The sequence below is a fragment of the Coffea arabica genome, chromosome 1c (genome assembly GCF_036785885.1).
Source record: "Coffea arabica cultivar ET-39 chromosome 1c, Coffea Arabica ET-39 HiFi, whole genome shotgun sequence".
Taxonomy (NCBI): Eukaryota; Viridiplantae; Streptophyta; class Magnoliopsida; order Gentianales; family Rubiaceae; genus Coffea; species Coffea arabica.
In genome coordinates, this window is record NC_092310.1 from 40,425,390 (window position 1) to 40,448,584 (window position 23,195).

Genomic DNA, 23,195 nt, shown 5'->3' on the forward strand with positions numbered 1-23,195 from the left:
ATTAATTTGATATTTTTGCGAATTTTCTTGTCTTTTATTTTAGGCAACAAAATTTGTGCTTACAATTACATTTCAATATTCTTTTAGCAAATTTAAATTGGAACAAATTAAAGAAAATCAATGATACAGTTATTCAGTCGACTCTCCATAATTCCAACCTATTTTAAAATATATTTGTAGAACCATTTAAAATATAGAAAGTGGAATTAATAGCATGTAATAATCTTGATTAGTTATTGCTTTTATTTTGACTTTTTTATTTCCTTCAGTTTGCTAAGATGCATCATTATAGTACTCCTTCATTCTTTTCTAACACCTAAAACACGTATGCAATTTATATTCAGCTACTGAACTATACTACTAGAAAGTATATATTTAATTATTTAAAACATTTTTTTTCAAAAAAAAAAAATTAGTTCTCCTTAACAAATTAACAACGAATTAAGCATAATTTTTATCATTACTAACCTATACTGGCCATCCTATCCAAAATTCATAATTACAAGGTAAAAATAAAAGCAATAACTAATCGAGAACTATCACAAATTGAAGGAAAGAAAAGATTAAAAAATAAAAATAATTTCCCAGAATTAAAAAGGATAGAGGTTATAAGATATATACAAAAAATAAAACAACAAAGATATTAATTCCTTGATATACTTACCCGTGAGTCTAGAGGTTTGGAGGCAAGAATCAAAAAGTATCTACAACCAAAAAACCACAAAAAAGTAGAAATACTCAATAACAAAAGATAAAGTTTGGATAGTGAAAAAAATTGAAAAAAAAAAAAAGACGTACAAGGAGAGCAAAACAATGGTCATCCTCCTTGATCGTTGAATGTTGGCTGTTGAACGTTGCTTGTCTGTGTTTTTCAGAGAGGACAAAAATAGGGAGGCATGGAGGAAGTTGAATTGGTGGTGATTTTTGATGAGTGAGAAAAATAAGAAAAGATGCAGATGGTAAGGGAAGAAGGAGGTGAACGAAAAAAGGCTTTTGCCTCAGGCCTCTTAAAGTGTCATTCCATTTTTATGCTTTTTATATAGACGCACTAATTTCTTTTGGGTTCCAAGTCACAAAACCAATAAAAGAGCTTTTTATACTTTTTTTCTTTTGAGTTCCAAGACACAAAAAAATTATACTTAAAAGCAAATTCTTACATAATATGCTTGTGCATTGCACACGGAGGACGACCATGTTTTGCCCTGCTCTTTTCTTTGGCCTAGAGTCTTATGCTAGTTTGCCTAGATAGCCATTAGATAAGAATTAAAGACCATGGTAGGAACAAGAAACTTTGTATAAAAGTCACATGAAAAACACAGGGGAGGACGGCCATCCTTTTGCAAACCTTGTTCCTGCTTTATACTACATTTGACTATTATTAATTGATGTTTAGATCGTGTGACTATATTCTATTCTTCATGCAATAGTCGTAGCAAAGTAGGTGTTATTTTGACAAATGAATTAGCAAAAATAGCTTTGACAATGAAGAAAAGGGGTAGAAGGTTTAAAGAAACAAAATATATGATCATCACAACCCCAGGTTTAAAGAAACAAAACATATGATCATCATAACCCCTAAAATCCACCTTGCGATACCTACTTGATTTCTAAACATTAGACCCCATTAACAAAGGAACTATCTTTTTAGCAAGTCCGGAATACATTTCCACAATGTTTTAAGCTAGAAATTCCACATCAAACAATTTAGACATCAGCAAATTTGACCATTCAAATGATGACGGAGTGACATGAGAATGAACAAACAAATAAAACCCAATTCATTTATACAATGCAAACTTCAAAAATTGGGCTATGGTCAAAATCTCTAGAAATTTTCATTGAATCAGTCAAAATCTTAAGTTCCAAAACCAAATATAGAGTTGAGTTAATGATGTAAAATTCACACATTAGAAACTAGAATATTTAAAATTTCAATCTTGCTTATCCAGTGGATTTGACTTTGATTGTAAAATGAATGCTCGATGTAGACACTAAGGTTCAAGAATTTTCAAATATCATCTAAAGACGAAGAAAAGGAAAAGCGATGGGTATGATAGGCACAGAGTGGATTAGGTTAGAGAGAAACAAAAAGAGGCAACAAGGCAATTTTAATTGAGAGATAATCATTGTTTAATGAGTTATATAGTAGCACATTCCCTTCTCTTGAATTACCTCATATTATACCCTTTTTATGAATAAACAATCTTTCTATTACCATTTTATTAATTCTCCCAAATTTAAAAAGTCATCCAATTGTGATGCTATTAAAGGCCTTTTTAGTAGTGTGAGTGATAATTTATAAACTATATCTAGGGATGGCAATGAGAAGGATACCCATATAGGGGTTTAGCGAAGTGAGAAAAAATAAAAGGCGGGAGATGGGGGCAGGGGTAGGGGTTTGCATGGGGAGATTTTCTCCTGTTTTTAAATAGGGCTGGATGCATGGGAAGATACCTTTGTCCCCTTCCCCCATCCGACTACCCACTTATAATTTTAATACTATATGTAAAAAAATATGAAATATAATGTAATATAACATAACTATATACATGTAAATTGAAATTGATTATATGATATTTTTTGATAAAACAATATAATCTTTCTAGTAAACTTGTTGTAGTTAAATAATAATCTCATTATATTAGTCTTTTTAATTATGTAATGTATTTTATAAAAAATTAACAACAATTGATTTAGATACTATATAATATCAAATACAGAGAAACGCATTCACAAGATCAAAATGATTTCTAAACCCTTTTTAAACATTTTTTAAAATTTTTTATTGTGTAAGTGGAGGGTTTGAACTTGAGATCTCTCATTTACATTTTCTCCCCCTGAACCAATCAACCTATTCGTGACACCCTAAATTTTGTCTCATGTTAAATTTCTTTTTACTAAAAATGCAAAAAAATATTTAGTAAATTCATTATTTATGTTATACGTATATAAAATAAAATCAAATATAAAAAAAAATAGTAGTAGGTAGGGCTGTAATCGAGTCAAGTCAAGCTCGAGTATCGCCATACTCGAGTTCAACTTGATATACAAGAAAGGTGCTCAAGCTCGAGCGAGTAGTGATATTGGAGCTCGAGCTCGAGCTCGAAGCTTGCTCGCAATACTCGAGCTCGACTCGCATGGGCTCGAGTCAATCGAGTCTTATCGAGCTCGGTTGAGCTCGAGTTACTAAATTTCATTTTCTTGATAATTTTTGTGCAAAAACACATTATTAACCTTTTAAAATTTTTATACGATTCGAAACATTTCATAAATTCAACAACTCTTTTGAGTATAGGAGTGATTTTATAATAATATATTAAATAATTAAAATTAAAAGACTTGATAAGGCTCGATAAGCCTTCGAGCATCACTTTTGAATGCTCAAACTCGACTCGTTTAGCTTATCGAGCCGCTCGAACTCGATCAACCAAGTTCGAGTCAAGCTTTTGAAGCAATTCGGCTTAATTACATCCCTAGTAGTAGGGCAGGACAAAAGCACCTGCAAGGGTAACGGAGTGAGGTAGGGAATAAGATGGAGATGAATGTAGTAAAAGATAAGGCATGAGATGAGGAGAGCTCACAAGATCAAAATGATTTCTAAACCCTTTTCAAACTTTTTTTTTAAATTTTTTTATAGTGTAAGTAGGGGGGTTTAAACTCGAGATCTCTCAGTTACATTTTCTCCCCCTGAACCAATCAACCTATCCGTGACTCCCTAAATTTTGTCTCACATTAAATTTCTTTTTACTAAAAATGCAAAAAAAAATTTTAGTAAATTCATTATTTATGTTATACGTATATAAAAATAAAGTCAAATATAAAAATAAAAATAGTAGTGAGGCAAAACAAAAGCACCTACAAGGGTAACGGAGTAAGGTAGGGAATAAGATGAAGATGAAGGTAGTAAAAGATAAGGCATGAGATAAGGAGAGCTTTTGGGTGACGAGGTGGGAGCAGGTGGTTCCTCCATCCTACCCCATCCCATTGCCATCCTTAACTGCATTCGTTCCAACAGAAGGATTTAGCAATTGCATTAATCTAAAATATACAAAAAATAAGGGAAAATTGAAAAATTTCATATTGTAAGAAAAAAGAAAAGATGAATTACTAAAACTAAAATTACATATTATAATAGACATAAATCTATTAGGATACAAGTACGTACAGTATACATGAATTTACAAGGACAAGAGACCGCAATAAGTAAGGCAATCAATTGCTATCATACCCAATATTAATAATCCTATCTCAACTATTTATTAGCCACTTGAAACATTAGGTCAAAATAAAACTAACAAAATTTGAATTAAAAAGTGATTTATAATGCATAGAGTAATAATGCACAATGTTCAGATTCAAGTGCGTAATGAAATTACTGTTGAGAAATAAAAAATATAACAATTTAATGTAATCAAATCACAACATGGAAATACAAATGATACACAAGATCTAATGTAATTTGGTTCAATTTCCAAACCTATATCGATGAAGAGAAAATCTATTTTTTATTATGAGAGAAGAATCGTAAAGAAGAATATAACTTAGAAACCCCAAAACCAACTCTTGTATAATTTCTCTCATTTCTAATCAGCCCTCTCTCACCCCATTTAAAGATCTATATGGTTCCTCTTTTGTGCACCTTGGAGTATGCTAATTTCTATCTATTTATGGAGTACATTATTTGATTAAAACCAAATAACATAAGGAAATAACTTAAGATAATTCTTAAAATTATAAAAATAGAAAATTTCTTAGCTACTACCCAAATAAATAGAAACTGCTAGAAACTATAGTATTTATTTGTTATACAAAACAAAATATTTTAAAAGAGAAATAAGCCAAATTTCCTTACAATCTACACCTTGGTGAACTTTTGTTTTAGTAATCATTTGTATTTTAACCACTAATTAACCTTGTGCCAAACTACACACCCGAACTAATGAAGTTTTGACACTACTTGATTCAATCCAAAAATGGACACAAATAGTTAACCCAAGTCCATCCTTTAGTTGACTCATGAGAAAGTGTTTCAAATTGCTCTATTTTTTTGCAGATTTTCCTTCTCATCATCACTTGCAATTTGGAAGCAAGTTTGGTTCCTCTTTTTTGAACTCTACTTCCACCATTAATATAATTATGTGATAAAAAACTCTATTTGCAACAAAAATTTTGAAAATTAGATTCTTTGTTTTCTTAGAATACATGCCACACCACCCAAAAACAAATATAATTTGAATTTAAAAGCTTGAATCATCTGCTTTGATTTAATGTCAAATATCCTTTATGCTTGTTGGTTTCCCATCATTTCCGTTCAAGCCTTTTAAAAAAGAATATTTTCACCCATTAAATTGTTGAATTTATAATTGCTACTGACTCATTGGCCTTAATAGTCAACCAAAATCCTACCATGCTTTGATACCAACCATTGAGATCCAAGCATGAAATAAAACAACTATCAAAAATAAAAAATACAACAATGGAACGCATCATGAAAATACAAATGATATACAAGATTTAGCATGGTTCAATTCAATTACCAAATTTATCTCCATGGAGAGAAAACCTATCCTTTATGAGAAATAAGTCCCATACGAGGATATAATTTGAATCCCAAAATCAACCATTATATAACCTCTCCTACCGTCAAAAGCTTCTCCCCTATCCCATGTAACAACTTACTTAGCATCCTTTATGTGTATCTTACAACATGTCAACATCTGAGAAACTACTTGCTTGTTACAACGGTGGTTGTTCTAACAATATACATCCTTTACTCAATATGCACCTTTTGATATTTTTACCAAACTATTTCTCTAATTCTTTCTCAAACTTTTTGAACTTCTCAAATTGCCTCTTATTTGCACTTTATTATTTATACATATTCATACCTATAATAGTTGTTAGAAAAGTAATGAGGTATGAAAAAACCACCTCTAAAATGAATTATCATACGACCACATATGTTACTATTTATGAGTATTAATGACTTTTTAACTTTTTAACCCATATCACTAAAAGGTACCTTGGTCATCTTTTCAAATGAAAAATTTTTGTATGTTTTAAATGATTAATAATCAATTGAGTCCAAACAGTCATCTTAATATAATTTTGAAATACATTTCTGATTCATATGACTTAATTTACAATCCAAAATTTAAGAGAGTTCAAATCATATATTTTTTGTTTCTTAGTAATTATATTGATAATTATACTTGTCATATTTAGAATATGTAAATCATATGGGACCAACTTTGATAGAAAATTTCATCATGTAAAAAAGAAGAATACTTATCTTTAATAGCAATGGAAAAACTTTCCTTGTCCAAATATAAAATAGAAATCATATTTGCAATCAAAATTGAAATAAAATAATAACTTTTTACTTCTAACACAGAAAGTTAAATATGTTCCTCAAGTTAGTACAATAACTATTGATCTAGTACTAACTTGTATGACCACTTCGTCCTTATTAAGCAGCCTACTTCTTTTTAACTCATGCATATTTGATACAAATATGGGAACCACTTCCTATAATATTCATGAATTAAATTTCAATGTAGATATATTAATTTCAATGATATATAAACTAGAAGTAGAAACTTCATTAAGTTTCTTTTAATTCAAGCTCTTAAGTTAAGGCTTACAATTTCCATCTCAATGTTCGTTTTCGTCATAACAGAAGCACATATATTTTACCTTACCTTCTCTATACTTCCAGATAGTTTTCCTATATTTTTCATTTTAGTCTTATGTAGAAGCACCTACATTCTTCAATTTAGTTCAGCCCAGTTTAACTTCATTAGCAAAAATTCAAATATTTAACGTTGAAATATTAAGAATCCATGGATGGGTGATAAATGCTGAAATTTTATTGTGACTCACTTCTCTTTTTGTGTGCTTATTATAAAAGAACAAGTGAATCAGACAAATGTAGGGAGTGTTGGACATCCCATATTTTGGCATATTTTTATTGGACAAGTTTTTTTAAACAATTTTATCTATAGTAATTCTCAAAAATGCCACAAAAACCTTAAATTACATATTCTAAAACACTTAAAACCACACATCCATTCCTCTCTTCTACCATCTCCCTTGAAACCATTTTTATTTTTGTCGCCATTGCCCCCCCTCAACCTACTAACAATTTTCATTTCTATCACCATTGCCCAACCTTAGTCCACATTGCCCATTTTTTTTTCTTCCTTGCCTTCTTGTGCTCCATCTTTCCTCTCCTCCTCTCTTCCTCCTCCTTTTTCCTTCATCCTCTTCCTCCTCTCTTATCCCCTATGACACAATTCGCACGTGTCCGTTCCATAACTGGCTAGACATACACTGCTGCTTATAAAGGAATCAGTGAAAAATTAGAATCCATAGTAGAGGTATAGTCTACTTCGATGAGTAATATGAGAAGCCGTAGAGATTAGCGCCAATGCATGAAAGATTCTTGAAACATTTTTGATAACTTGTAGCAAGCCTTAAAGGTTTCTGGAGTGTTTTAGACCATCCAAGAGCCTTGAAAAATAGTCTAGAGTTTGTACATAAGAGTTTTACCTTGTATATAACGTTCTAGAGACTAAGTGTAGAGAGATAGCGTGTAGAAGTTTCTAGAACTTTGTTAAGACTACTTGGCTTGCCTATAAATAGGCCAAACTCCTTCATTTGTAAACACATTGTGTAATTCTTTGAGCACAATAAAGAGTTTTTCTTAGCTTTCAATCTTTTTCTTCTTTGCTTACTTTCGCTTCCTCACCACACATTTGAGAGTTAGGCTGAATTAACAATCATTCATCACTTAAGTCTTGAATTTGCTAGTGCTGCACGGGTTAATAGGGATTTTAGTCAATCTGTGACAAGTGGTATTAGAGTTTGATACCAACAAGAATCATTTGAGAAATTGTTATAGCTTTGGAAGCACCAAAGGATGTTCAAGAGGAGAACGCTGCAAGAGAGTTGGAGAGAGTTGCCCATGGCACAGGCAAGAGGGACAAGTCAGCCATTTTAGAATCGATGGTAGCACATTAGATGAGGTTAGGTAGAATGGAACTAATCATGGTCAATCATTACGATAGGGGGGATGAGCTAGACCAATACATGAAACAGCTTGAAGTAGACGTGTTGCATGAGGAGCTGTGAAAGGACATGTATGGGGCACTCAATGAGGCCATGGATCAACTTCTCAAGGGGGATGATATTGTTAGGCTCTTGGTCGAGTCTCTTTGTGATGAAATCATCCAACTCAAAAATGAGCACGAGTTGTGCAGAGCCCAACAAGCAAAGGGTACTAGTGTGTCCATAGTAGAATCATCATTCGTCTAAGAAGAGCTTGTGAAACTAACGACTGATGTTGATGCGATAAGGACATAAGAGGTATCTGGTGCCGCAACGGCTACATCAAGGGTTGAGATTTTATGTTTAGTATCTTATGCTAGAGTAAGGAAAGCTCGTGACATAGCAAATTTTCTTTATGGCTTAGAATGTTATTTTGATGTGTTTGGCACCTTTGGAAATGATGCTAGGTTCTGTGGAGAAGGGTTTCTCTAAGCTAAAAGTCTACAGGTTTTTTCAAATCCTTCTCTAGTACTTCAGAACTTTCTCACTGACACTGTTCAAAAAGAAATTAATATATATATAAATTAATAATAAAACATAAATAACATGTCTTACATTTTTCAGAAATACCAATATTTCAAATCTGGTCTCTTTCAACACTAGAAACCAATCTTTTCTAGAATTTCTTTCACCTTATATTTAATCTAGGAAAAAAAGGATTAGGTTATACACTTTAGTTACTTGATAGGAAGAAACAATAAGATGAAAACGAACACATTAACATACACTTGTCGCAACTCTGATTTCTTCTAAAAGTATAACAACATCATCAAACTCTTCTTTTTCTTCCAAGATCGACAACTTCTCCACTCCAACAAGCTGCTACACTTGATCCAATTCTTTTATTGGTTCAATTTTCTTATTCTGTTCTCCACTCACTCCAATAGCCATATCATCAACAGTTTTAAATTTCTTCAACATCCAACCCTAATTTTCAGTTTTGATTGCAATTTCTTTCAAGTATGAAACTCCCATTATTTGACCAAAAAATCCTTTGTCAATATTATAGGAACCTTAAAGCGCTTAAAGATCTTGGCTAGAAATCTATCAAATGGGAGATTGATTTTCTTATTCTCCATATTCTTAATTTTCCTAATCTTGTTGAAGATTATGGTAATCATCAATTTGCCAATGTTCACTGATTTTTTCTTCAACATGTACCACAAAATCATTTTTTCTACTGTACTAATGGAAGTGACACTTCCAACTTTAGGCACAATGTCATGAGTAATCAGCAAATATAAAAAACTTGGCAAAACTTTCATATCAGACCCATAAAACTTTCTTTTTTTCATCCTTTTGCATAATTTTGTCATCCTTTTGCTTAATTTCTCTAAAAAATTTTGTCTCATTATACCCTTCCACAACAATCTTATCAATATTCTTAGCACTAATCATTTTATAATCAACACAATATCTATTGTCAACCAAACCAAACTCACCCCTTAGAACCTCAATAGACACCTCAATATGTACATTCCTAACTTCTGAATATACTATCGATTTGTCTTTATTTTTAGTACAATTGGTATAAAATTCTTTAACAAGCACATCATAATCCTTATCATTATTTGACATCAAATTCATCAAATTGTGGGGATAAAAATATTCCTTAATATCAAAAAATTCATTAGCTAGTGCTTCTACGTCAACCCATATACCTGAATCGACTACTGTATACACCAAATTTTTGATTTTCAACTCTGTTTATTTAATTGATTTAAGTTTAGATTTATGTGTTCAATTTTTAGGTTTTTAGTTTATTTATTTATTTTATTTTTATTTTTAGTTCTTTTATTTATTTTGTTCTAGTTTATTTTATTTTATTATTTATTTTGATCTTCATACTAAATTTCATAAAAAAAAGGAAAAGAAAAATTGACAAGTAGAAACTTGCATGTGGGACAAATGTCCCTTCTTATTTGCTAACAACGCATCACCTAGGTGGCAAGGGAAGGAGACACTTGTAGGACAGGGATTTTGAAAAGAAATAAAAAAGGATTGGAGGGCCGAAAGAAAGAGGAGAGCAAAGGCGGCTGAGAAGGAAAAAGGAAAAGGGGGGGAGCTTCGTCTAAAAAAAAAAAAAAAAAACAGAGCAACAAGGGAGTTTGATCCTGGGGACGGCGAGCTCCGCCTCTGGAGCCTTCAATCCGGCACCACCGCTCGCCGTTTCATCATCCACACTAAAGATGTTCTCTCCGTAGCCTTCTCCATTGGCAACCGCCAAGTTGTCTCTGCCTCTGGCGACAAAACCATCAAGCTGTGGAACAGGATGCTGATGGGCCTACAGATTGGGTTTAGCCGAACAATCTGCAGCCGACAATTGTTTCTGGGTCGTGGGATCGAACCGTGAAGATTTGGAATTTGAGTAATTGTAAGACGAGGGAAAGGCAAGGAAAACAGAGCAACCGGAATCTGACACCACCGGAATTGTTCAACCCCCACCTGCGAATTTTCACAGAGGGAAAAAGCACTACACAACCTTCTTGGCCGCTGCCGCTCGCTGCGAATCTAGATGAAAGCTCTCAGACGAAGTTAGACTTCGTCATCTTCCAATTCACCGTCTTCGTCTTCGTCATAGCCGCCGCTCAAATAAGAGCACTGTAAGTTGACCCTTTTCCTTTGAATTTCAATTCCTTCCTAAGCCCCCTAAGCTTGACGGCCGTGGCTTCATCTGGTGCAATCTTCTTGCTAATTGGCCTCAATTTTTGAATATACATACTGCATATGATGATTGGAATTGAAGTTCTTTGTTCCTAAATAATTTTGGGGTTGGTTGTTATCTCGATTGCTCACAGATTTGCTGAAAATTTTTATGCTCATGTATTGTTTGCTAAAATGCCCAAACCAAAGTCTTGAATCAAAAAAGGAAAGATTTTGGGTGCTCTTCTGTATCCGTGAGAGAGGAATGCCGGCCGGTCCAAAGCTAGCTAGAATCTGCCCGTTTGTTAATTGGGGAAAGGAAAAGAAAATAAAGGAATTTTGGAATCAATTCTTGTCATGTTCAATGTCTTTGGTATCGGATGATGTAGTGTGTTTTGCCGGGTAAAATTGATGGATTTTGAAGCATCAGAAATTGCAGAACCCAGAAATTAGCGTCGAAGAAGAGAGCTTCCGCGGAGCCTGAAGCATAAATTTCTGAAAATTGCAATTGAACCCTTCATTTCCTGCCCAATTTCACTGTGGTCCAAAGTCTCGAAAAATTGAACTAATTTTGTCCTTTTAAGTTTAATCCTCTGTTTGCATATTTTATGTGACTTTGTGGATAGATTAATTCTTGATTTTGGGTCATGATTGTGGTTTAATAATTTTATTTGATTTTATCATGTTGGGTTTTAGTGAAATGTGTGCTTTGGGTTGAGAGGTTTTTTTTTGACTTGGGTTTAAGGGAGTTGGTTTAGATTATTTTGTTGGGTTTCTGATTTGGGTTTAGAAAGATAAAGTCCAACACTTTTGATTGGGTTTAGGATTGGGTTGTTGATTAATTTGGTTGGGTTTTAATTGGCAAAAAGTGGGTTACCTCATTTCAGTACCTTGGACTTCCGATCGAGCCAAGTGGTATTGGCCCAAGAAGAAATTAAAAGTGGCCCAATGGCCTGTTTGTTTCAGAACCAGAAAATGAATTTGCAGAATGGTCCTCGGATTTTTCCTTAATTATGCTACGGCCCTAAAAACTTTAGGCTTCTTTCAATTGGGTCCCAGGTTTAATTGCAAATAGGTTCCTAAACTTTATTTTTCTTTTATTTTAGACCCCAAAACTTTGTTAATTTTTGCAATCAAGTCCTTTCTTCTTTTGACTTCTTAAATGTGGGTTGTTTATATGATTTAATTGATTCAATTTCACAATTCACTTTTATCTTTTATGATTATTTGTTAATTAAAGTGATGCCTTGACCTTTTCTTTGTATTTTGGAGGGTAAATAAGTAATTTCACACCATTGGGGCTCCAAATCAAGGGAGGTACACCCTATCCCTTACTTTATTTGACCCTACGTGCCCTATGTGATTTTACGTGTTTAATTGCATGCCCCTTGGATGTTTATTTATTTATTTCATTTATTTGTTTATTTGCTTTATTGTCTTTAGTTTTGTATATCTATCATTTGAAAGGCACTTGAATGCCAAATTTGTAATAGTTAGGTATTCCTTTAATTATTTATTTATGTATTTTCCCCTTTTTAGATTGTAGTAGGGCTACCCCTAATGTAATAGTTAGGGCTTGTTTGCTTATTTGCTTGGTATGTCTTGCATGCTTATGTGTTATGTGTTATCCGCTTTCTTAGGGTCTTGCATCTAGATATCATGCTTATGTGTTATGTGCTATATGTGATTTATGTGCTTTATTAGGTTTTACATGATTTATTTGATTGTAATGAATGTGTGACGTTACCACACTAGTCCAACGCTAGTTGTGGCCCTTCATTCCGATTTTTCACTAGTCCAATGCTAGTAGGAATTCATAGATATGGGTTAGTCCAATGCTAGACTCTTAAGGACCTCCCTCGCTAGATCATGTTTGTATGATTACGTTACACTTCATGCATATTTTTCCATTTTTTAGAATCTTTACCATTTTCACATCATATTTCCCCCTAATAAAATATCCCTTATCCCTATGTATATATAACATTTAGATTTGCATCTCATTTAGGGAATTAGGGGTAGATTAGTCCATCTTGCTTGATTAGACTAGGGAAAATTCCTTGCGTATGAGATATGGACGAGTTTGGCTCTCTAGCCTTAGCACGCTCGTATTCCCTCTATTAAAGGGAACATTGGAGTCACGAACATTAGTTCTCCGCACCCGACATGATGTATTCCTTTAGGTTATACACATTTGTATATTATTTTTTTTTTTCTTTTTTTTTTCTTTCGAGTCTTATGACTTGCATTATTCGTAATTTCTTCGAAGAGTCTTTATTGGGCGTCATAATTAATGTGATTGGTACCAAGTAAGTTTTGAAGATATATTTCGATCCCCTGACACCCTCCTAGGTCTAGGGTATGCATTCATATAGTACATCCAAATGTGACAAATCTTAAGGTTAACATAAGAAAATTTTTGACTAAATCGCGCAACTAGCCTTGGCTAGCTTGAAAGGGTGCCTTGGATTCTTATCCTTGCATTCCTTTTCTTCAAATGTGACTCTCGAATCTTTTTCTTTGATTTTTGTAGACTTGGAGTCGTTTAAAAAAGGATTTTTCTACTTTTTTCTTTAAAAATTCATTTTTTAGGTGACTTGGTACACCTTAACTCTATACCAAATGGCGACTTCATTTCTCATTCAAAAAATTCTTTTTTAAACTATATTTTGAGTTAAATCGTCACATTTTCAAGTTCCATTTAGACCCATGTTTTTCATGTTCTTTTTAAATCAAAAATTCACTTTTCAATCAAAAATTGAATCAAAAGTCATTTTTTTAAACTCGTCTTTTATTTTTCTTATTAAAAAATGGGGCGCGACAACTACAAGACTGAAAAAATGGCTTGGATAACATTCATTAGCAGAATCAAAGAAGCCTTAATAATAGTGCCTATCTCTACTTTGGATGAAAAATAATTTGGTAAGTTTATCTCAGCTTTTTGTTGATCAAGCGACACCCGGATTTGAACTAAAAAAAGGAATTTGCAATCCATATCTTACCATTGGGCCTTACCATCAAAACAATAGAAAATTGATGAAATTTTTTATTGCTGTATTTTTTGGGGGCATACTTTGAAAGTCGAAAAAAACTCGTTTTATTGCTGGAATATGGAAAAAGGTCCGTATATGAGTGTAAGAAAAGAATTATGCTATGTATAATTAAACCACTAGCTTTATATGGAATAATTTAATGGGTTTGGATGGGTACCCAAATCCAATCCTTTTATAAGTGGGTTGAATGAATATGGTCCATTCATATTATCAATTTAAAATTCAAATTATTTATTTATTTCTCACAAAGTACCAGCTTTTTCCAGCTTTCTTGAAAAAAATCAACCTTTGTGAATTTTTGTGATTTTTGAAAAAAATTTGATTAATTTTTATAAAAATAGAAAAGAAAAAAAATAATTATGTATAAATCTAAAAAATTACTAATTTATTTATCGGATAAAATTAGAGTAAAATTTTTAACAAATAAGTGAGTTTATTATGTAATACCTATTTTTTCATAAATTATTATATATTTATGACTTTCCTTCATAAAGTATCAATTTTTTCATAAAATACTCCCTTTTTATGGCTCTTCTTCATTATATGAACAAAGTACTAGCTCTTTATAGAAAACTTTTTTCAATCAATCCAACAGAAATCCAACACCCAACTGACTCGACCCAATTCAGTTGATCCAATCTAACCTTTCAAATTATTGGGTGGGTTGAGTAAGTATTTAGGTCTTCAATATTGTTGTCAGTTGTACAATTGTATGAAACGAAAAATTTATCTCTCATTTGGAAACGATAATATATTACTTATATTGATTTAACTTGGTTGCGCTTGTTTGAACTTGATTAAGTTCAATTATGATTAAACTCGAGATCGAGTAAGCTAACAAGTATGGATCTTAAGTAATTCTTTGAGTGCAATAAAAGAGTTTTTTTTTTTAACTTTCACCTTTCTCTTCTTTGCTTACTTCTTTCACTTTCATACAACTACGCATTTAAGAGTTAGACTAAACTAGCAATCATTCATCACTAAAGTCTTAAATTTGCTAGTGTTGCATAGGTTTTGTGTTAATAGAGAATTTAATCAATCCGAGACATGTGGTATTCGAGTTTGATACCAACAAAAGTCGTTTGAGAAATGGTTATAGTTTTGGAAGCAACTAAGGATGTTCAAGAGAAGCACGCCGCAAGAAAATTAGACAGAGTTGCCCGTGGCAAAGGCAAGGGGGACAAGTTGGCCATTTCAGAACTGATGGCAGCACATGAGATAAGGTTAAATAGAGTAAAACTAATCATAGTTAATCATTACAACTAAAGGGATGAGTTGGATCAATACGTGAAACAGCTTCACGAAGACGTGTTGCATGAGAAACTATAAGAGGACATGTAAGGGGCACTCAATGAGATCGTAGATCAACTCCTCAAGAGGGACGATACTATTAGACTCTTGGTCGAGTCTCTCCATGATGAAATCATCCAACTCAAAAGTGAATATGAGTTGTGCAGAGCCCAACTAGCAAAGGGTACTAGTGTGTTCACAATGGAGTCGTCATTTGTTGGAGAAGAACTTGTGAAACTTGATGTGATAAGGATACAAGGGACATTTGGTGTCGCAATGGCTACATCAAGGGTCGAGGGCTGACGTTGATGATGGTTCAAAAGTGAATACGAGACCATAGAAATTTATGCCGAAACAAGGAAAGACCAAGATATACAAAATTTTCTCTATGGATTGGAACGTTATTTTGATGTGCTTGCCACCCTTTGGAATGATACTATATACTATACAATTTTACTATATTTTAAGAATTTCGTATTGATATGATGGAGGAGGAGGTGTGATGATGGGCATAGGGAGAAACTGTCATCATCACACGGGACATGTTTAAAATCAGATTAAAAGCGAAGTTTGACCACTCAATGGCGAGCATGAAACTCGAACCAAGTTTCATTGTCTACAACACAAGAACGGGCACATGAAGGAATATCTGGACAAGTTTTCCAACTTGTTACTGGAGATTATCAACATGTCTTCTAAAGATGCACTTTTTACATTCCTTAATGGTGTGAGACCGTCGGTGAGACACCGAATTGAGGACAAGGATATGCAAAATTTCTCTCAAGCAATGAGGGTCGCTCAAAAGTTGCATGAGTTCTAGAAGAAGGAATCAATATAGAACAAGGGTAAGTAATCACCTATTAATAAAAAAAGTGTGAGCACTTGCAAATTCTCTATATTTTCTTAAAATTTCCTTTTATTTTGAATAAGTTACTTTATAATATCTTTACTACTAATTTACCCTCTCACTAGTTGTAATAAATAATAAAATCGATAGTTTTACCTTTACCTTTATAGTTAGGGTAAACTATAGTTTTGCGTATTTTAGTAGTGTGATTAGTTGGTGAGATGTGTGTACTAAATTTGGTGGATAAGAGTGAATTTTAGGTAAGAGAAAGTTTGTGATTAGAAGTGCTAATAATAAGTATAAATCATAAGTTAAAACACTAGTACGAGAGAGTTAAGAAAAATAGGCTTGAACCGACGTGCACCGTTTGTTACCGATTGAATACACCACTTGAACAATATTTTTTTACCATAATCTTCTTGTTTTTATTTCATATAATCAGCCCTAAATTAATCCTCTATTCAGCTGAAATTCTTGACCAAAGAAAAGGAGGGAAAAAAAAAAGAAGAATCTTGACTTGCCAAGTATTGGCAATCAAAGTAGAGTTTAACCAAGATATTTCCTTCCTTCTTATCTTTCATTTTGGCTAACTTTCTCTCATTTTATCTTCATGGTGGCCGAAAGCTAGGAGAGGAGAAAGAGAGAAGAAAACTTTCAATTCCAACTTTGATTTTTCCTTGTTTGAATAGAGATCACAAAAAACTAAACTGATTAAACTAATCCCTTTGACGGGATTTTTATATCAATGCAAGTTTAAATCCGATTTTATACCTGTTGACTGCAAGTATACAGGCCGAAATCGTAATGTATGGTATGTATTGGGTCAATCTCACGAGAAGCAAATTATACAAGTACTAGGCCCTTATTTCTCTCTATTATTTAGACTTACAATAAATCTGAGTAAGAAAATTATAATGCTATTGTCTACAACTCTGGTTTAATCAATGCTAAATACAAATGGAGAAATTTCACTAAAGATTGAATCTAGGGATGTAGATTCCACTTATGGCATAAACAACACAAATAAATAGATTTACCTCTTGTTTTTTTCTTGTTTAACCAGGGATTCATTTGCAATATTACCAAATCTCATTTTCATGATGAAATGGCCTAGAGCAATATAGTTTTCCCTATTTTCATGGTGAAATACTAGTTCTACTCTGTTTTCCTTCATGAAATGTTAGAAAATTCACTCAAGTGTATCTCTATTTTCATGAACATACAACGTAACCTCTACTCATGTGTTTCCATTGTTACTACCAATTCTCATTGAACAATAACAACTATAAGCATGCTATTGGTGATCAAGCAATAACAAGTAATTATCACATGCACAAATAGACAAGTTAATACAAGATATAACAAGTATAAATCACATTCAATTCATATTATTTAGCCATAAATTTCATCTACTTCCTAGATAAAGAAAATTAGTTACTCATGAATGATTTAACAATCAAACTCACAAGTTTATTAATGCAAAACATAATAAAGTACAAGTATAAGAAAGATAAAAGAAAGCTTAGCCAATTGATGGTGAAACCAATCCAATTTCTGCTATATTCTTGTACAAGATGATTACAAGTGAAAACTCCAAATGCTTCTCCAAGAACTCCTAACTAGAGAGAAACTAGTTACAAGAAGGAAAACTAACTACTTATGGTACTCCAGCTCCTCCCTTGTGTCTCTGCATAAAAGGTGGTGGAAAGGCATTTTTTTCTCTTTCATAATTTCAACCACTTAGATTTTGTAAAGGAAGTCAAAAGAAAATGTTGTTTTGACTTTTTTTTTAACTCATTTTGTCTTCCCTTTTGTTGCAGAAGCATGTGCCACCGAATTCACTGACTCCAAATAGCTGAAAAGTTGTGTGAAAAGTAAGAAAAAAAGGTTGTGCCATTTGCAGAAGAGAGAGACAGATCCGAGTCTTGGATCCGAGAGGTGAAAGTTCGATCCGAGCTCGGATTAAGCGGATCCGAGGCCTTTCTCTAATGGATCCGAGCTCGGATCGTTTGTCCTCGGATACACTGCTCCAGAAGTACAGACAAGGGCTCGGATCTCTCTTGATTTACACGGATCCGAGCTCGGATCCGTGCTGATCTTTTTTTTCCCTTTTTCACTTCTTTTCCTTTTTCTTCACTTTTACTCATAATTTCTTGTGTACTTTATCCCCTGGACGATCCTTACATTTCTTTCATCTCGTGCATGAATTCATACATCAATATCCTTCACAATTTCACAAAATTAACGCATTAATCCACTCATTTGTCAAGTTTTGAATACTTAAATAATATTTAAGCAATTATTACCAAAAGAATTCAAATATGGCTTTAATCTTCTCAAAACATACCAAAAATTTATGGCAAACTTGTACAAAATATACGTTGAATATTCACTTATCACCCTTGGTGCTTAGGAGGTTTGGAGTGGTGAAATTCTTGGGAAAAATTGCTTGGTTCTTCACTTTTCAAGAAGTTTTGGAATGTATAAGTTTATCAACTTCTTTTCTCTTTCTTATTCTTGCTAAATATGGTAAAGATGGCATGAATCTTGGAATAGTATGGATGATCTTCTAGTTTTGGTGTAAATTAGTGGATTTGCAGCTAGGATTTTGCCATTTTAGCCTTAATTTATGTTGTTCAACTATATTATGTTGGCATTGACCTTGGATATAGGGATGGCAATGGGAGCAGGTGCCCGGGGGCGAGGGATGGGGCGGGGTAGAGGCAAAATATTTACCCCTGCCTTAAAACGGGGCGGGGGATGGGGCAACATACCTCCGCCCCGTCCCCCGCAAAAAATATATATATATATATTAAATACACAAAGAAAGGCAAAACCCCTAGATGTAATTATCCCCCATTCGGCCATTCCCATTTCCCCCTCAGTTCCTCCATTTCCTCCTTCGCAGAATCGCAGCCAGCCAACCACCGCTGTCGCCTCCCATAGTCCCATGCCCCTCAATTCTAATCAGTAATCACTACTCAACTAAACCCATTCTCTGTCTAAATCCTCCTAAAATTTTAACCAACCCAGAATCCCAGATCGAGCTCATATCTTCGTCGGCAAGTGGTCAGTCCGTAAATCTTCATCTTTTTCTTGCCAAGTGAACTGAATTTCTGGTTTTGTAGCAAGTTAGAAGAGCATTTCTGTGGGAAGCACTGATTTTCCATCGACTTCTACTGCGTGAGGATACATTATAGTCTTTCTTACATCATTATTCATGTGGGCTGTGGTGTAGTAGGATATTGTTTATTATCTCTTGCCTCTGTTTCTATTGCATCGACTTCTGTTTTGTTTTGATTTTTTTTTCTTCATGTACTTGAGTCTTTTTTATCTCTGCAATTGCCAAAATGTTGCAGACTCTGTTTTCATTAACTTTTAAATTGACTGAAACCTGTGATTTACCGAGGCACTGAGCTCTGAAGCTTGATTTGCACATAAACATACTTCAACATGTTGCGAACTATATTGCTGATGAGTCCTGTGATGTATCTTGTTCAATGTGAAGCTAGTCGTTGATGTTGCGAACTATGTGTTGTTGAACCCTGAATCCCTGATGTACAAAGTAGAATTTTGTTCTTATAGTTGGTGGTCGTGGGCCTCGCGGTAGATTTGAAGGGCCCATCATTGTTGTGCTTATACATTGATTGTCTTGTTGTGCTGATGAATTGGTATGTCCATTTTAAAACAAAACAGGATCCTAAGAACACGAAGGTGATTATTTGTGATGACTCTATATTGTTGTGTTTGTTTCTGACATCAAACATACAATAAACTTTTTGTTCTTCGGTCTTCAGAATTAAATATTTGCATAAGCATTTCAAATCAGTAATGATCCATTTGTGCTCCTCTAGATTCTAAACAGAGTAGCTATAATTTTAGTGTAAGTGACAAATTATAGTTGTATTTCATGTTTGTGAGCAGTCCACTTATTGTGCTATTTGGTTTCTTGTCTTTGTAGAATTCTTATCACAATGAATCAGTCCGGAAATCTAATTGCATCTGAACAAGGGGATAATTCATCAACTCCACAATCAATGAATGTTGAATCAGTTGACTTGACCGATACAGTAGGAGAAGATGAATATGAAATTGAAGGAGGAAAAAGGAAATTAAAATCAAAAGTTTGGGCACATTTTGATAGAGAGAAAGGTGAAAATGGCATTGTTTATGGTGTGTGCAAGTATTGTAAAAAAAAATACAAGACAGGTAGCACTCATGGGATGAGTACCTTGCATGATCATTACAATAGGTGTGCTAAAAGGTCTAAACAAGATATTAGGCAAATGTTACTTCGAAGTGGTATTAAAAAGAATGATGGCAAACAAGAATTGCACAATTATGTGTCCGATCAACAACAGTCACGCCATGAGCTTGCATCTGCAATTGTACTGCATGAGTATCCATTATCTATTGTGGATCATATAGGCTTTCGAAAATTTGTTAAGAGTTTGCAGCCATGTTTTAAACTTGTGTCAAGAAATACAATTAAAGGAGATATTTTGAAGATCTATGAATTGCAAAAATTGAAGAATTGCAATATTTTGGAGAAGCTTGGAAGTAAGATAGCAATTACAACCGATATGTGGACTTCTAGCAACACAAAGAAAGGCTTCATGACTATCACTGCACATTATATTGATGAGTCTTGGATCTTACAAAGTCAAATTTTGAGGTATGTTTTCAAAAGTTAAAAACTTGAATTATGTTAATTGTTTGTTATACATGAGCAACTTATTTTTTTCTTTTATTTAGATTTATCTATGTTCTTGCTCCACATACCAAAGAAGTGTTAAGTGATGTGCTTCTTAGTTCATTGATGGATTGGAATATTGATCGTAAGATATCTACGATTACCTTAGATAACTGTTCCACCAATGATGGTATGATTAATTGTTTGTTGGAAAAGTTAAATGTGAGTGATTTGTTGATAGATGGTCTAGTGCTTCAAATGCGTTGTGCTGCCCATATCTTAAATTTGATTGTCAACGATGGTTTAGAAATTATATCAGGTGGTATTGAAAGAATTCGTGATAGTATGGTGTATTGGCCTGCTTCTGCTGCTAGAATTGAAAATTTTGAAGAAGCGGCTCGCCAATTGTGCATTTCTTCTACTAAAAAGTTGTGCTTGGATTGTAAAACCCATTGGAATTCGACTTTTTTAATGTTGCAAATAGCTGCAATTTATTAAGACGTATTTCCACGGGTTAAAGTGCGTGAGAAACACTACACTAGTTTATCAATGATGATGATTGGGTAGTTTGTAATGCCATTTGTGAGAAGTTGAAATTATTCTACCAAGTCACTGAAATGTTCTCCAGTACTCGATATCCTACATCAAATGATTTTTTTGCAAAAGTTTGTGACATTAAGGTATCATTGGCTCAATGGATGAAAAGTTCAAATTGTTTAATTAGAGTAATGGCAGAAAAGATGATGGCAAAGTATCAAAAATATTGGGAAGATTGTAATGTGATACTTGGTATTGCTGCAGTTTTGGATCCTAGATACAAAATAAAGTTGATTGAGTATTATTTTCCTATCATTATGGTGATGAATCATTCGTGAAAATTGAAGCAATTCGTCAAAATTGTTATTCTTTGTTGCATGATTATCAATACCGATCTAGTTTGGGTGGAAATAGAGTTGATAGTCAGTGCATGGCTTCACAAAGTGAGCATGTTAGTGGGAGTCATGATAAGAATGAAGTTGAAACGGATCCTCTTGCTGATTTTGATAAGTTTGTGGCTTCTAACTCTATTGATGTTACTTCTAAGACGGAATTGGATTTTTATTTTGAGGAAAATGTGTTACCAAGAGTTCCGACTTTTGACATACTTGGTTGGTGCAAAACACATGGGGTTAAATATCCCACTTTACAAAAAATGGCTAAGGATATTCTAGCTATACCCGTCTCAAGTGTGGCATCTGAATCTGCATTTAATACTTGTGGAAGAATAATTAGTCCTCATCGATGTAAACTTCATGCCAATACCTTGGAAGCATTGATGTGTACTCGCACTTGGCTCTGGAATGAAATAAATGGTATACAAAAGATTTAACTTTTACTTTTAAATTTATACAATTTTTTTTTGCATTTCTTTATTTAGTAAATCAGTGGCTATTGTTTTTGGTGCAGCTACTTGTTCTACTTCGGAAGAGATGTCATGTAATACATTATTTGATGAAGAAGATGATGTTGATTGTGTTACTGAATAGGTATTAAAGAAATTTGATTCATCTAAATTGATTTTTCCCAATTATTTGTTATACACTATACTCTGTTGACAAGATTCTTCTTTTATTTTAATATCAAATGTTAGGGTTGCTTTATCAAGTGAGTTATCACATCTCGAGATAGACGAAGAGAAAATGTTCTGAAGTTGTTGAATTATATTAATGAAGAGAAAAGTTGGATTTATTGTTGAGTGCTTTTAGTTTGTTGAATATGAGAAATCAATTTGACTGAATTTGTTGAATACAAGAATGAATGTAACTTGACTTGTTATGTTTTATTTTCATCTTGATAGCTATTTAATTTTATTTAACGTTATTTACAATTGTATTATTGTAAATGAATATTTATGATAAGTTGATTTTTTTTCCTCGCGGGGGACCGTGGGGGAAACGGATGGGGGATGGGGGGCAAGGGGCGGAGGATGGGGGACGGGGGGAGTTATTTGACAACGGGGCGGGGGACAGGGGAAGGATCCCTCGCCCCACCCCCGCCCCATTGCCATCCCTACTTGGATATGGAATTTGTGAGGTGATTAGTAGTATGATTGTGACTTTTTAGCATTAAAAGATGAATTTCCAGCTTTGCTAAGAAATTTCCAGTTTTGATATTGGATGATTATTCCTAGAAATGAGCTACAATTTGATAGTTTTTAGCCTAGAAGAAGAGCTATCTTAATATGCGACTTGTGGTGTTGGAGTTGGGCTGATTTGAGGAAAAAAAATGAAGCCTTAATGGCTGAAAATTTGATAAATACAAAGGATATGCTGCCTAAATTTTTTCTTTCGTAGAATAAGTGAGTGAAATCGAAACTTAAGTGGTGATTCGTGAATGAATTGAACTTACGTTGTTTAGGGTATTCAAGATTCCTTTAGTAAAAGTATATAAGCTGAATTTTTGCCAAAACTCGTATACTTTTAAAGGTGAAAGTAGCAACTACTTTAAATAAGATTTCTTAGTTTTTTTAAACACCAAGTTGCGAACTTATAAGTGTTAATCGCTTCTTTATCAAAACCAA

At 33.4% G+C, this 23,195-nt stretch overlaps 1 non-coding gene across 1 annotated transcript; it reads left to right on the forward strand.

Moving 5' to 3' along the window:
* The first annotated feature begins 10,093 nt into the window (after positions 1 to 10,093).
* LOC113721630 (uncharacterized) lies at positions 10,094 to 22,463 on the forward strand. Its single transcript, XR_011821459.1, has 4 exons — positions 10,094 to 12,069; positions 19,904 to 21,987; positions 22,082 to 22,161; positions 22,266 to 22,463. It is a non-coding gene; the product is annotated as an uncharacterized protein (transcript).
* The last annotated feature ends 732 nt before the right edge of the window (positions 22,464 to 23,195 follow it).